Source organism: Eulemur rufifrons, chromosome 30 (genome assembly GCF_041146395.1).
Source record: "Eulemur rufifrons isolate Redbay chromosome 30, OSU_ERuf_1, whole genome shotgun sequence".
Taxonomy (NCBI): Eukaryota; Metazoa; Chordata; class Mammalia; order Primates; family Lemuridae; genus Eulemur; species Eulemur rufifrons.
In genome coordinates, this window is record NC_091012.1 from 127,218,644 (window position 1) to 127,234,251 (window position 15,608).

Consider the following 15,608-nt stretch of genomic DNA (forward strand, 5'->3'; position numbering starts at 1 on the left):
AATTAGGAGAAATATACTATCATTATCCTCATTTTTTCAGATGAGGGAACTAAGACAGGTCATGTAATTTGCCCAAGGACACACTGCTAAGTGTGTAGTGCCAGGATTCAAACCCAAGCACTCAAACATCACTTCTTTCATAATTCTTGGTGACTTCAATATTCATTCTCTGATCTTCTGGCCTCTCAGTTTCTTGAGGTTATCTCCCCTGTACCCATTCCTGTGGTTATATGCTTAATCTTGTCATTTGCAAAGGCTATAATTTCTCCAAACATCCCACTTTCCAACTACCACCTTCTATATTTGTTGCACTCTCCTTATAGTACTCCAAGTCCAACAATCCTTTCTCCTTTAATCTACCTGTTTTACCATTTTATCAGTGTCTCTCAGTCACCTTCTGTCCTCTCAACTTCCCTCTTTGCCCAGCTAAATTTCCATGATCAATTACTATAATCACACCATGTATTAAAAAAATTCTGTTAGGAGACAACTAATTCTGTCCTTAAGGAAAATCTATCAACCTCATGGGTTTTTATTATGTACAGGGATACAGTTTATTTAGTACATTTTGCTAAGCTCTTTTAAAGCCTGAGGATGAACTATACATGATAAAATTATTAATGAGCCAAAAATGTAGTATTTATTTAATGGCTTCCTTTCAAAGTGTGCAAACGACTTTATGAATGATCACTTAAGATTCCAAACTTCTTGTGGAGTTTATCTCTGCTCTTTTTACAAAGAGAGAAGATGGGTGAGATGATCCAGGTCAATATATTCTGCCCATCAAGGGTTTGAGGAAAGGTCTCGTTTTGCCATGTCTATTCTACCACTTTGCAAAATCAGTCCTCCAGATTTTCAATGTTATAAATCCTGTATTTTTAAAATACCTACAACTTATTTCTTTAGAGTCTGGTTTTAGAAATAAATTCCATTTCAGTACAGGCACTGAAACTGAAGCAGTTAACAGCTCTAGCACTGTTTCTATGTGTCACCAAGAGAATCTTCTGAAAACCGAAAAATCCAAAACAGTTAATTTTTACTTGTTCTATATGTCATATATAAAAAGCTAGTTTGATACTTTTCAAAGACTTGGTTGTTTAGAGTCAAATATACGTGCACAAAAACAAGAAGAAAATATTTCACATATAGGATATGAAATACATAATTGTATTTTGGATCATCTCTGAGATTTTAATGGAGCTAAGTCATTGAAGCACATAATTAAGCCCTTGATATATCTGGCTGTATCATTAACCTTAGGAACAATTTTGTGGAAGATTTTAACACTGACTTTTCCAGGGGTGATTTTTAACAGAATTACACTGTATATTACTAATATAAAATTGAAAGAAAATATATTGAATTAGGAAAAAATCTGAGATTAAAAAGTCTTAAAATGAAATTTATTTTTGGAGAACATGAAGGTTTTGTTTTTATTAAACTATAAATTTAGCAATGCAGATAAAAATAAGTATTTTAAAAAGTAAAGTTATTATTGATTTAGGTATAACAAATAATGTTGCTTGTAGGTATTGCTTTTTTGTAAATTTTTTATTGTGCTAAAATATTAAAACAGACTTAATAAAATAGTTAAACTAATAACATAAGGTAACATTCTAATATAAACAGCAGTCCTTGGCAGATTGAAAAACAGACATGCATGGCTTAAATTATTTCTAAGTCCAAATACATAGATCATTGATTGCAGCTTGGAAATATGTTTGCTCCTGCATGCATATAACAGTATTTTAATTTCACAAGATAGCACAATTCAAGAGGAAAAAGAACTTTATGGTTTGATGCTGTATTGCTGTTGATAAAAAACAAAACAAAAAAAACAAAGCTAAGAGTACTATAAGCATTATAGTCAGAATTAAATCAAATATACATTATTAATATATGTATTTTTATGCCCATATGACTTTTTAAAGCATTAATACAAACTGATGGAATAAAATTAAATACATCTGACTCATTCCTATGTAAATGTACATAAATTAATCATAAATCTCTGAAAAATAATTTGGAAGATTTTAAGATGTCTTTACATAATAATACTTATATTAGTTTTTGAAGTGGTAAAGATCACTAATTCATGATGAAAATTAATAACAAGTCAAGAATACAGTCAAGCAAACAAGGATTAGAGCCTGTTAAAAATTTTTGCTGACTATTTCACCTTAATGTTTTATTCCTCTAAGCATAGAACATTTATTAATTGTAGAGTTCACTTGGCACCCTATCATAAATTTTGTGATATCACTGTGCTAGTGCCTCAGAGTATAACCATTATTTTGTTATTTGGCTTTTCATATCTGTTGCATATCTAGAGCTTTCTAACTGGCATCTCTATATAGGCAGAAATTGTGCACTGTATTTCTTACTGTATTTTAATAAATGTAGTGAGGGCAAAAGATAAATATTTTTGGATTTTGTTTGAATTTTATTCTGAAATTGATAAGTAGCTTTTTAAAAATTATGAACTATACTCAGCTGCAATTAAACAAGTGGAACACAAAATACAACTTTAAGAATATGGACAATGATGGAGAATTTTATAATGATGTATCTATATTACTATATTTTAAAATTGGTATGTTTTAATACTAGCATACAGAATTGCTTGAAAATAAACTAATTTTTACCTTGGATAATAAAGCATTTTAGGTAATACTAGAAATGCTATAATTACCTTGGCAGAATTAACTGCTCATTCTGGGTTCCCTTAGCCTTTTCCCGGTGCCTTTGGTATATATAGTGCTTATTATACTATATTGTATCTGTGTGTTTATAGGTTTCTTTACTTTTTGGTAGGAACTAGGTCTCACGTATCTTTGTTATGACTTTCCCTGGCAAAGACTGATCCAGAGCAGGTGTTGATTAAATTTTTGTTGAATGCTTGAATGAAAGGATGTTAGACATGAGAGATCCCAAATTACTGGGTTGCTCATTGGATTCTATTTCCTATGACCTACCCAAGGGCATCCCTTGAGCAATCCTCCCTTCCTTCTCCTGAATCATAAAATTTTCCCTTTCTATTCAATCATTCCTATTAGCATATAAACATGCTATAATTTCTTCAACCTTTTTTTTTTAAAAGTAACTCTCTTTACCCTATAAACCTCTACCTAGTTACAACATTATTTCTCTGTTCCCCTTTACAGGAAAACTAGAAATCTTCTTATATTCTCAATCTCCAATTCCTCTCCTTCTTTTCTCTCTTAAACCTTCTCCAGTTAAGCTCTTGCCCCCACTATTCCACCAAAATTGCTCTTGTCAAGGTCACTAGGGCCTCCATGTTGTTAAATCCAATAGACAATTTTCAGAGTCCTTGACTTTTCTGATCTATCTGCAGCATTACCATGGAGGATTACTGCCTCCTTCTTGAAACACTTTCTTCACCCAGCACCCAAGACTCTGTCCTACAGTTTTCCCCTCCTCTTCTCTTCCTGAATTCACATGCATCCTTCAGAGCTAAGGAAAAATGTCATTTCCTCAGGGACACACTTCTTGACCTCTTATACTAGGTCTGGTTTCTCTGTATTTGTTCTCATTTACTTTCAAAGTTCTTTTTCATAGCATGCCAATTAGGATCAAATAAGTATTTATTAACTTAGTTGTTTGAATTCTGTCACACTTCTAGAATGTAAATTTCATGATTGAAAAGACATTTCTGTTTATTGTGGTATCTCCAGCACTTAGCGCAGTGCCTTAAACACAGTAACTGTTCTGTATTTAACTGATTCCTTGTTAAGAAAGTAATTGGGGATCTTTCTTCAGACACTGGACCAAAAAGGATCCAAGCTATACCATGGTTTCTATTTTCATAGTTTCCTTCTTCTGCCTTCCAACTTTCCATTCCCCTCCATTCCTCGCTCTTCCTTCCTTCTAAGGCAATATGTCATCCTGACCAATTCTCTTCATTTTTCTAACAAATTGGGCCTTATAGAACTGTTTGGTAATCAACTCAGAACTAGAAGTTGTCTCCTGATTTCTTATCTAGAAACATTCTCATATTAAGCTACCCAAGATGCTGTAACACCACACTGAATTGCTGCCTTTTTCAATTGTATCACTTTTTAAAAACTCTCAAAACATGCTAAAGTCATTAAGTTTCAGGGTAATAAACAGCACCTGAGAAGCAATAGCCTTTCTTACAGTTGCCAAAGGTTTTAAAAAAAACTGCAAAGAAATTTCTCCATAAGTCTGACATACCCTTTAATGCTCACAAAAAAGCTTTCCTTAGAGTCTGAGAAAAAGTATATACATATACACATCTGTTCTGAATATTTTAGCCAATATTTTGATGAAAATGAGTATAGTAAGTATAGTTAAGCTATATGCTTGCCACATACACCCATCAAACACCCCACATACCAGACAGAAAAATTACTTTCAGATGGTTGACTGCATTTCTAGGAAAATATCACGAGGTTATATAAGGTAGAGAATCACACATTTAAAGAGGAAGCAAACTGAATTAAATGGAAAGTCAGTAATTTTTAAAGGATAATAGTAACATATCTGGATCCAATAAAATAAGTAAGAATGAGCACTTTGATCTTTAGGGCCATATTTTAAAAAATTCATTTCTGGATAAAAGAAATAGCTTGGAAAAATTGAGTTGTAAACATTCAATGCGATGATTAAGCATTGGCTTTAATGATTTACAAATAATACAAATCAAATACAAACTTTGAATTCATTGACTTGAAATCCTTTCTGTTTCATTAATGGAGAACAAAATCAATTAAAATCTTATTTCCAAGAATAAGCTACATCTTGTTTGTGTATTTTCCTACTGATTTGTAAAAGTGATCCATACTTTATTTATTTATTTTTTATTTCAGAATATTATGGGAGGGTGCAAACATTTTGGTTACATATACTGCCTTTGCCTTGCCCAAGCCAGGGCTACAAGCGTGGATTAATAAAATGTGGTATATGCATACCATGGAATACTATTCAACTACAAAAAAAAAAAGAGATCTATACTTTAAGTGGGAAACAAATGAATTGTTGAAGGAGAAAATACTGAACTGCATAAAAAAATTACATGGCAATTTTAACACTTGATTCTAAGGCTAATCATATTTTGAACCAAATTACCTCTTGTAAACATTCCACTTAAAGAAGGAACAAGCTATACACATTGGAGTTCAGAAAGACAGGTTTTTCTTAGTTGAAATGTTGCCACTGTGCATAAACATAATTCCTTTACATTAGAGGGGTATGGTAGGAATGAAAAAGGACTTAGATGGTTTAAATACTGTTTAAGTGGCAAAATAGTTCTGGGTCCTCCTCTGAAGGCTCTCGTGGGTACAAAATGAACTATGCTAAAATACTTGGCTCCTTGTGGTGCTCAACATTAATATAGATGTACACAAGAAAGACTGCATAGAAATGAAAATATTATTTGGTTAAAAGTATGCGGTTCTCAAGTTAAAGAACTGCAAATTAAAGCAATCTATTTTTAAAAAAATTAGTAAAGCAGTGTCTTGCAAATACTAAATATATGGAAGACAGTCACCCTTCTCATGAAAAGTAAAAAAAGATGACAATGATTATCAACAAATATCATCATTTAAAAATAAATGAAATCTTGTAATAACTTTACAATTCCTTTCACCTATTTTTCTTTTGGTGATCATATTTCTTAGTGAAGCTAGCAAGTCACTGGTAAGAAAGGTAGAGATGAAAAACTTAAGACACACTAAAGTTAATTTCTTAGGATTTCACACATAATCCACAGAGTCAGTCCATGAATATAGAATTTCAAGTTCCTATCCCAGTGCTCTTTTCACCACATCAAATTGCATCAGTGATGAATCATTCAAGACCATTGCCTTACACAAAAATCCAATTAATTTTTATTCAAAATAATTTAATGACTTGTATGATTACTGTTTTTTGTTTCAATGTCCTCTCACTTAAGAGTTGAGAAAAAGTATACACCTATACACATCTGCAAGTTGCCAGCTTGCAACTATTGCAAAATATTCTTAAGGCTATGCAAAGAACTAATGGAAGATTAGAGCATAAACTGTGGATGCAACTTTGTGGTTATAGTCCAGTGCCTTAACAATGAAGAAAAATAAATTGGTTTGACATGATGTGTTACTAATAAAACAATGCTAGGTTGTCATATGTACATTTTAAATGGCTATATATCGTTTTAATTATTTGCTCAAATGTCTCTAGTCATTAAAGTAATCTGTATATAATTTTTAGTCATCTCTTCTTGAACAACACCAAATATTACACTTGACATTTTCTATCCTCAGGGATCTATGTCTTCCATGAGTTCTGGCAAACTGTTTTGCAGTGATATCAGTAATTCCACAAGTAGCTTGGAGTATAGAACACCATGTACTAATCTTTCTAGTTAGTTTTTACTACTTTAGTTTGGACTTTTATCACAAATAAGATTTACTCTAGAAAATGGTTCACATCTGGCTTTTCTGCAAGATAAAAATGAAGAATGAAGATGACATCCAACAAGCCAACTGTTGGGCAGGCTTCAACTTTAAGAATAGAGGTTTTTCCAAATGCTTATCTGTAAGTCAGCTATTTGGAACTTAAAACACAAAGAAATTTTATCATTAGCATTTGAGTCTTTAAGAGGAGTTGCAAAAGTCTATTTCAATATTTTCCAAAATATATTCCATCAAACACTAGCTCCACAGGGAAGTTAGTAAGTATTATGTGACCCAGAAAAACCTGATTCAATATACACACACTTTTGGGAAACAACAAATTAACCCAAATTCAACAAGACTTTCAAAGCTGTTAGTATGCTAATGTGCATTTATTAAAATCCAAGAGGGGGAAAAATATGCAAAACTTCCCAATCTTATTTAACCATATAATCTTTTTTTTTTCTTTTACAGATTCTCTTTCAGAACTAGTGATCTGAAGAACATACTTAGGAAAATGCTAGATTATTTAAAACACATTGTAATTTGAAAGCTAACATGGACAGCTCTATTTAAATTTCACCTAGCTGCTATTTATTACATTTTTTCCCATAGGGGAAAATGAATTCTGATTTCAAAAGGAATAAATGTATTGCCTCCTGCTCCAGGGGATAGCATGATTAGGTTTTCTATTGCAGAGCAGAGTAGATAATCCCAGACACTCACAACCTTATACTACTTCTGCCCAGAGAATATGTTAAGTGTGAATAAATGTAGGTATATCTTTCCAGAGCAGTAGCTTCTCAGGTTCTTCAAATTAAAAAAAATAAGGAAATCAGCCTTGTGTCATACAAGGTCTCTGATTTGTATTTTCTAGTATTAATATCTGCTTCTATATTCAATTTATCTGTAAATTGATTCTTCTTAAAGTTAGCCAGAGTTTTTCAACAATGGTACTCTTGGCATTTCAGGCCAGATCATTTTTTATTGTTGGGAGCTGTCCTGTGCACTACAGGATGTTTAGTAGCATCCTTAGCCTCTAACTGTTAGATGCTAGTAGCAACCTCCACCCCTCCCCAACCCCGGCCACTGTGACAACCACAAATGTCCCCAGAAAGGCTAAACATCCCCTGGGGGAAATATTGACCCCAGATGAGAATCACTGAGTTAGACTATTTCTATACTTGGCTTTTCCATTCTTCTACAAGGGGGCACTATTTCATCTAGCTCATATCTTTTTGTTGATTAATTCGTGTAAAGCGTTTTTTTCCCCCTCTCATAGTTGCATCAACTTTGTAGATTTGGCCTGCTAATCTTTCCATTTTATCCACATATTAATACTCTGGAACTTTTAAAAGTTCTTTTTCTTGATCTTACTGTTTTATCCATTACCTAATATCTTGAATTCTTCCAGAGTGATCTTTTCTTTCTAGGTTTCATTCCTTTAAAGTCTCCAACTATTTTATTTATTTTACATATTATTTTCTTCTTTTCTTTTAAAAGCAAGTAATCTAAAACTTAAAAAGGTGTGGGGGCTGAATTGTTTTCAGATTTCTGATGCTGAGAAGTTATAATGGGACCCTTCTGGCCAGCATGTAAGCTGATAATTTCAATAGTGGAGCTTAAAAAGACTTGGAAAGGGCAATTTGAAGTGTTACTATTCGAATGCTCTTCTTTCTACTTTGGTTTGCAAAACCAAACCAAAAGAAGCCAAAAAGCTCTATTCATATTTCTTTTAATTGCTATAATTTAAATGGATGCTTATTGTCTTGGTAGAGGAACCAAACAAGAGGGTATGCTTCTAGCCCTTTTGTCCTTTACTGAGTCCCTTCAGTAAAGGGAGAAGAGGAAGTGCTGATTTGATCCATCAGCACTTGAAAATCTTTGGGACATTTTTATTTATGAGCAGCAATAATATATTATACCATCTAGGCACCATTTCTTGAGCACTTTCTATGAGGCAAGAACTGTGCTAAGTATTTGACACATGTTATCTCATTTAATCCTCATAAAAACACTATGAGTAGCATTGCTATTCCATTTTAGATAAGGAAACAAAAGTATACGGAGGTTAAGTTTCAATTAAGCTCAAGGTCAGTCAGCTGTTAAATATCAAGCTGTCATACCAAATTCAGGTCTGTCTGACCTCACAAGTCATGCTCTTCTATTTTCATCAGTAAAATTGTACTAATTATGAAAGTGTGCCTTCCCTAGATGATTACTGTAATTTTTACATTAGGAATATACTATTTTCTATTTCTACATCAAAATATTGCCAAACTGCTTTTCCATCAATTATGTGGTCCCTTATGACCATCAGTTTGATGCTCAAAACTATTTTGTGAAGCTAACCAACTTGTAGTCCTTATGAAATTTATTAAATAAGTCTAAAAGAATAAGAATTTCTGAACTTTTACCTGATAAGGAAGCTTACTTCTATTTAAAAAACACAGGAAAGAGAGTAGGCTTATATTTAGAAATAAAAGAAGTGTGAATGCATTGTGCATATTTGATCCTTTAAGAAATGTCTGAAATAATGCTACTAATTATAATTTAACTGCCCAAAAGATTGAATGAATTTGCAATACAAGGAGAAAGGCAGTGTTGAGGTATGATAAGAAACCTTGTAATCTACAGATGCTATATCCTTAATCAAACCGATAATACTCAGTTTATGATATCATTGCCCATAGGCCCTTCATCATACTGCTATAAGTCATTCAATCTGTTTGCTGTGCATGTGGATAAAAGGAACATGGTATTTGGTTTTCATGTGTCCCAATCACTTGAGTGGAAAATGATCAGGTATAATGTTATAGAAATTAATTTTCCTTAATGCACAATGAGTGCAAATAACATTTATGAGAAACATTTCTAAAATACCAACTTGCATTTATTCATGTGCTTTTTGTGCAGTTCTGGATTTTCAATAAATCAGAAAATGTCTGGATTCCTATCTTCAAACCAATACTGCTCTGTGATATTATTGTAAAAAATATGTTTTTCTCCTGTTCACATAAAATATGACCACTCATGGCCACAAAGGGACTTGCCAACTGTGTCTACCTTTTAGCAGGTTTCTATGCATGGAAATGTGCTATGATGGAATAGCAAGTGAAAGCAGTCCATGAACAGCAAAGAGGAACAGCTGATGGGAAATATCACCATTTTGAAAAGTTGCCAAGCAACTGATGTCATCAAATTTGAACCATTGCCTTTGAAGCCTGAGCAATGTGACCAAATAGTTAAAGTGATTTAATGCTATCTTTCCCCCTTTCTATTTTCTATTTTCACATGAAATTTTCTATGGTATAATGACAATAATGAAAATAAATACCTAACCTACTGGGAACTAAGGCAATTTACAAGGTGTTGTCATTAAATTCTCACAAAAACTCTAGGAGACAGATATGATCATCTTCATTAAACAAATGAGAAAAACTGAAGCCCACAGCAACACCCCCAAGGTCACACTGAAGTAACTGGATGGCAACAGGATTATCAAGTATGGCTGATGCTACAGCCAATGCTAGTAACTACTAATCTAAGTTGTTTCCCCTATTGGTACCTGTGTTTCCAGAAATTATTCTTGTCTATCCTTTTAGGAAAGTTAAGCCTATTTTATGATCTCTGATTTCAAAAGGACATATACATTGTTGCTCATTTTCCACTCCAATTTAATAGTCTTTTCCTAAGGTCTGTCAGGGCCATGCCTATGTAAATGAATGCTCATTATAGTGCCAGTAAATATAAAACAACATATAAAATCAGAACTAGTTTTGCTTGCCTGAAATCAAATTCTTGAGTTTGGAAGGAGTAATGTAATTTTTAGAAATTATTTTCCTACAATTTAGAAAATTATTTTGATCACATCTAGCTGGCTAGTACCACTAGTAGGGTCAAGAAATATTTATGGGTACTTAATCCCAGCTGTACAACTTACTAGTTGGTAAGTTATTTAACTTCTATGTATTTTATATTTCCCATCTGTACAATAAGGATTTTATTGGGATATATCTCATAGGGTTGTTGTGAAGATTAAATGGGTTAATACCTTTTAAATGCTTACAACAGTGCTTGGCTTACCTAAAAAGCTCAACAGGTATTATAGTAAGTCCTCACTTAACGTTGTAGGTAGGTTCTTGGAAACCACAACTTTAAGTGAAACAATGTATAACAAAACCAATTTTTTTCTTCATCATTGTAACAAAATGATGTTGAAGGAAACAACGGTATTTGAGGACTTGTTATACATCATTTCGCTTAAAGTTCAGTTTCTAAGAACCTATCGATGATGTTAAATGAGGTCTCATTGTATTTACTTATTTTCTGGAAGGGCTATCTACTGTCCATCCATATTGTACATGTCTAATTGCTTAGGGTCAATAAGTGTACTTCTTTCAACTCACTTTTAACAATTAGAGGGTTCATGATATAAAATGAGAAACTTGGTTAAACAACATACTTTAAAAAACCACAATTAGGATGTTTTCAAATAATTTTCTTTATATCTGTGTTTCTTTGTAACTGTGCTTAATAACAGAGCTCTCTTATTTTTCTCTTACATATTGAACTTTAAAATATGAATGTACTCAGAATATAGCAAGTAAATATGCATTCAACTAAAAGCACATACAAAGAACAGTGTTATGTCTCATTTGCTTCTCAAAATCCTACCAAGATTCTTATAATCTTAATGCTGAACTCTCTTTGAGTAAACAGATAATCCGGGAAGTTAACAGGAGAGTAATGGTGGTTAAACTCACATACTTCAAAATAAGAGTACTTGTGACTAAGAACAAAATTGAACACTCTAAGGATAAAGGACTTACACACTGCATTTTAAGGTATCACACAAGTGCTAAGAAGTTAAATTACTGTCATTTCCAGAAAATATCAAATGTGAATGTTTTTGCACTTTAGTTTTTTTGCAGTATATTTCAGCAGGATTGTATATTTTCATTATAATTATTTTCAAATACAAGAAGATATTGTCACATTAGGGGTCTGTATAATAGCACTACTTTATAGGTTAAATAAAGAAATTGTCTTCCATTATCGCTTATGAAGGTTTGAAGTAATCTGTAAAGGGGCTTTTAGGGTCTGGGCTGAGAAATTTATACAAAACCTCAGATCTCAGACTTAGGTTTGAGAAGGTGCCGGATATATGGTGGAGATGATTAACATCTAGAAACCACAGATGATGATTACTCATCATTTAAAACACAGCATAAATGTCACGTCTACTCATTTGACTTCCTAGGCAGACTATAGGGCTTCATTTCTTGGGCCACTGAAGCACTTTGTGCACACTTTCCCCCTACTTACCTGAAGTGACTGCAATGCATCTCTTTGTTTCTTCCCTTTGGGTTATAATTGCCTTACAGGTAGAATTTATGGTTTTGTTCATCTTTGTATCCCAGTGTCTACCTGGCTTTATGTATACAACAAGTATGGTTGACTTAACAAATGGATTAATTGTTGGGAAAATTATGTCTACAAATTCCTGCGTCTGACAGGTAGGTTTTATTATCTAAGATTTGATTTTAAAAAGGTAAATACATTAAACTGTTAGTTACCTGGAACAACCTTCAGGTTGTACTAGGGAATCTCCACTGAAGTATCGAAAGGTATCTATATTAAAGGTTTAGATTAAACCAAACCACTATATAGTAAGATTATATTTGTTTCAGGTTCAAACGTTTAAAAAACAAACATTGGAGAATTCAAGATGGCTTACCAGGGGTGCCCCACATTTGCCTCATACACAAAGAAGCACCAAAATAACAAGTAGATAACCAAATGTCAAATGGAGTTTCTAGGGGAGAACACTGGAATTCAGCAAGGAAGTGACAAAGACCTTGTGAGGCAAAGGAACTTAGGATGGTAGCAGAAAGAGGGAAACTAAGCACATAGTTGGGATTGGTTTGGAGCAAGGGGGACTCCCCATTGTGGAAAAAAAGGTAAACAGAAGATGACTAGCAGTCCACATTCCCAGCACGGATACCTCTACCTGTAGGAGAACCCCACAATGCTCACAGGCCCTGAGGCCAGTGTAGAGAGCTGACTGGAGTCCACACATCTACATTACTCCAGAAAGGAACCCTGGATTGGGTTCTCTCCATGCCCTTAGGCCCAGGCTACTATAGCATGGCACCATTTGAGGTCAAGCCACTGCCAGAGCGCATCCTGCCCAAGGGCTCAACAACCTCTGTATCTCCACATCTCTGGAGCCTTGACATCACCCCACCACACCCACACAAAAGGCTGTAGGGGCCATGACCTCAGCTGGACCCAGCGGTGCATATGTGAACCCAGCACCTGAGCCCATGCAATGCCTGGAACCCCAGGGAACAAGGGGTTCAGCACAGCAAGGATGTCACCTCCAAGACAGAGGAAGCCAACATGTGTGCTGCTCCCCAGAGCCTGACATCCAATTATCCAGGACCTGTCTCTGCAGGAACCCCACATACTCTAGCAGCAGAGCTGCTGTGTGACCCCCTCAGACTCAAGGACTGGCCTTTGCATGGCCTACCACTGCCAGTAACCCCACCCACTCCAGTGAAGGAGCTGCTATGAATTGGCATGCCATTCACCCTAAGCCTCAGGCCAAAGGGCCAACTCACCCAGGGCCTACCACTGCTGGCACCATGCCCACTTCAGCAGAAGAGCTTTTATGCAGCCTCCCCCACCCAAGAATGGGCCCACCCAGGGCCTGTTACTGCGGGCAACCTCACTCACTCCAGTGGCAGAGCCACTTTGCATCACCCCTAGGGGCCTGAGAACAGGCCTACCCACGTCCACTATCACTGCAAGCGATCCCATCGACTTTGGCAGTGAAGCTGTTGTATACCTCCCCCAAGGGGCCCGAGGACTGGCCTACCCGAGGCCTGCTACCACCAGTGACCCTCTCCCCATCTAGCAGCAAAGCTGCATGCACCTCCATCAGGAGCCTGAGAACTGACTCACCTGGCAGCCCCCAGCCCCAACAAAGTTGCACTGCACTGTAGCCACCACAAACACCTATAGCCTAGTCCACTAAGGCATTTGGAGATACCACACAAGATGACTACAGCCAAGGAAATCACATGGAGACTACACTACTACACCTACCCAGAACCAAAGCCAAAACATCCACCCAAATGACACTATAGACTATATCTATGAGAAAATGTCTTTCCCTATGAAAGCAAATCCATAAAATTAAAAGAAGTGACTGTTCCACCAGATTCACAGATACCAATGTAGGGACATCAGAAACATGAAGAAGCAAGGAAACATGACACCTCCAAAGGAGCACAATAATTCTCCAAAAACAGATCCCGAAGAAATTTATGAAATACCTAAAAAGGAATTCAAACTAATGATTTTAAGGAAACTCATCAGTAAAAAAGAAAATAAAGGTATACAATTCAACAAAATCAGGAAAAGATTTCATGATCTGAATGAGAAATTCAGTAAAGAAATAGCTATCATAAAGGAGAACCAAACAGAAACCCTGAAATGGAAGAATTCAAAGAAAAATAAAAAATACAATCAAGAGCTTCAACAATGAACTAGATCAAGCAGAAGAAAGAATTTCTAAACTTGAAGATAGGTCTTTTGAAATAACCCAGTCAAATTAAAAAAAAAAAAAAAAGAATTAGGATGAACTAAGAAAGCCCACATGGCATATGGGACACCATAAAGAGACCAAATATTTCAATTTTGGGTATTCCAGAAGGAGACAAGATAGGCAGAGGCATAGACAACTTACTTAACAAAATTGCTTAAAACTTCCCAAGTCTTGCAAGAGATATAGACTTTCAGATAGAGAAAACTCAAAGTACCCCAAATAAAGTCAATCCCCTTGGTTTTCTCTAAGGCACATTATAATTAAACTGTCAAAAGTCAAAGACAAAGGAAAAATTATAAAAACAACAAAAGAAAAGCACCAGGCCACATATAAGGGAACTTCCATCAGACTACCAGTGGATTTCTCAGCAGAAACCTTATAGGCCAGAATAGAATGGGATGATATATTCAAAGTGAAGAAAGCAAAAAACCTGCCAAGTAAGAATACTATACTCAGCAAAGCTATCCTTCATTGATGAAGGAGAAATACATTCTTTCCCAGATAAGCAAAAAATGAGGGAATTCATCACCATTAGACTGGCCCTACAAGAAATGCTTAAGCGACTTCTGCATTTAAAAGTAAAAAGACAATAATTTCTAATATGAAAGTACATGGAAGAATAAAACTCAATGGTAAAGTAGAAACACAAATAAGCAAGAGAAAGGAATCAAATCTTATCACTACAGAAAACTATCAAACTGCAATAAACAGTGAAAGTAAAAACAAAAAAGGATATACAAAACAATCAGAAAACAATTATGAAAATGAAAGGGGTAAATCCTCATCTATCAATAACCACCTTGAATTTAAACAGTTTAAATTCCCCAATTAAAAGACATAAACTGATGGAATGGATAAAAAACAAGACCTAACTATATGCTGCCTATAAGAAAGTCACCATACCTGTAAATATACACACAGACTGAAAGTAAAGAAATGGAAAAAGATATTCCTTGCAAACAAAAATCAAAAACAAGTAGGAGTAGGTGTAGGTATACTTATATCAGATAAAATACACCTCAAGTAAAACAATATAAAAGGAGTCAAAGAAGGTTATTATATAATGACAAAGAGATCATGCCAGCAAATGGATATAATAATGTAAGTATATTAATATATGCACCCAACACAGGAGCACTGAGATATATGAGGCAAATATTATTAGAGTTAAAAGGAGTTATAGGCCCCAATATAATAATTGGGGACTTCAACACCCCATTCATAGCATTGAACAGATCATCTGGACAGAAAATCAGCAGAGAAACTTCAGACTTAAACTGTACTATAGACCAAATGGATCTAATAGATAGATACAGAACATTTTATTCAACAGCTACTGAAGACACATTCTTCTCATTAGCACATGGAAAATTCTCGAGGACAGACCATATGTTAGGCCATGAAACAAGTCTCAATAAATTAAAAAAAAATTGAAATCATGTCAGGTATCTTTTCAGATCACAATAAAATTAAGCCATGTAGTAATAAGAGAAATGTTGGAAACTGTGCAAGTGCATGAAAATTAAACAACATGCTTCTTAATGATCAATGAATCAATGAAGAAATTAAGAAGAAAA

The 15,608-nt window shown here is 34.6% G+C and overlaps 1 protein-coding gene across 4 annotated transcripts in view; it reads right to left on the reverse strand.

Annotated features, from left to right (window-relative positions):
• The window catches only part of CNKSR2 (connector enhancer of kinase suppressor of Ras 2), a 268,798-nt gene that overhangs the window by 91,305 nt on the left and 161,885 nt on the right, over nucleotides 1–15,608 (reverse strand). The window lies entirely within an intron of this gene.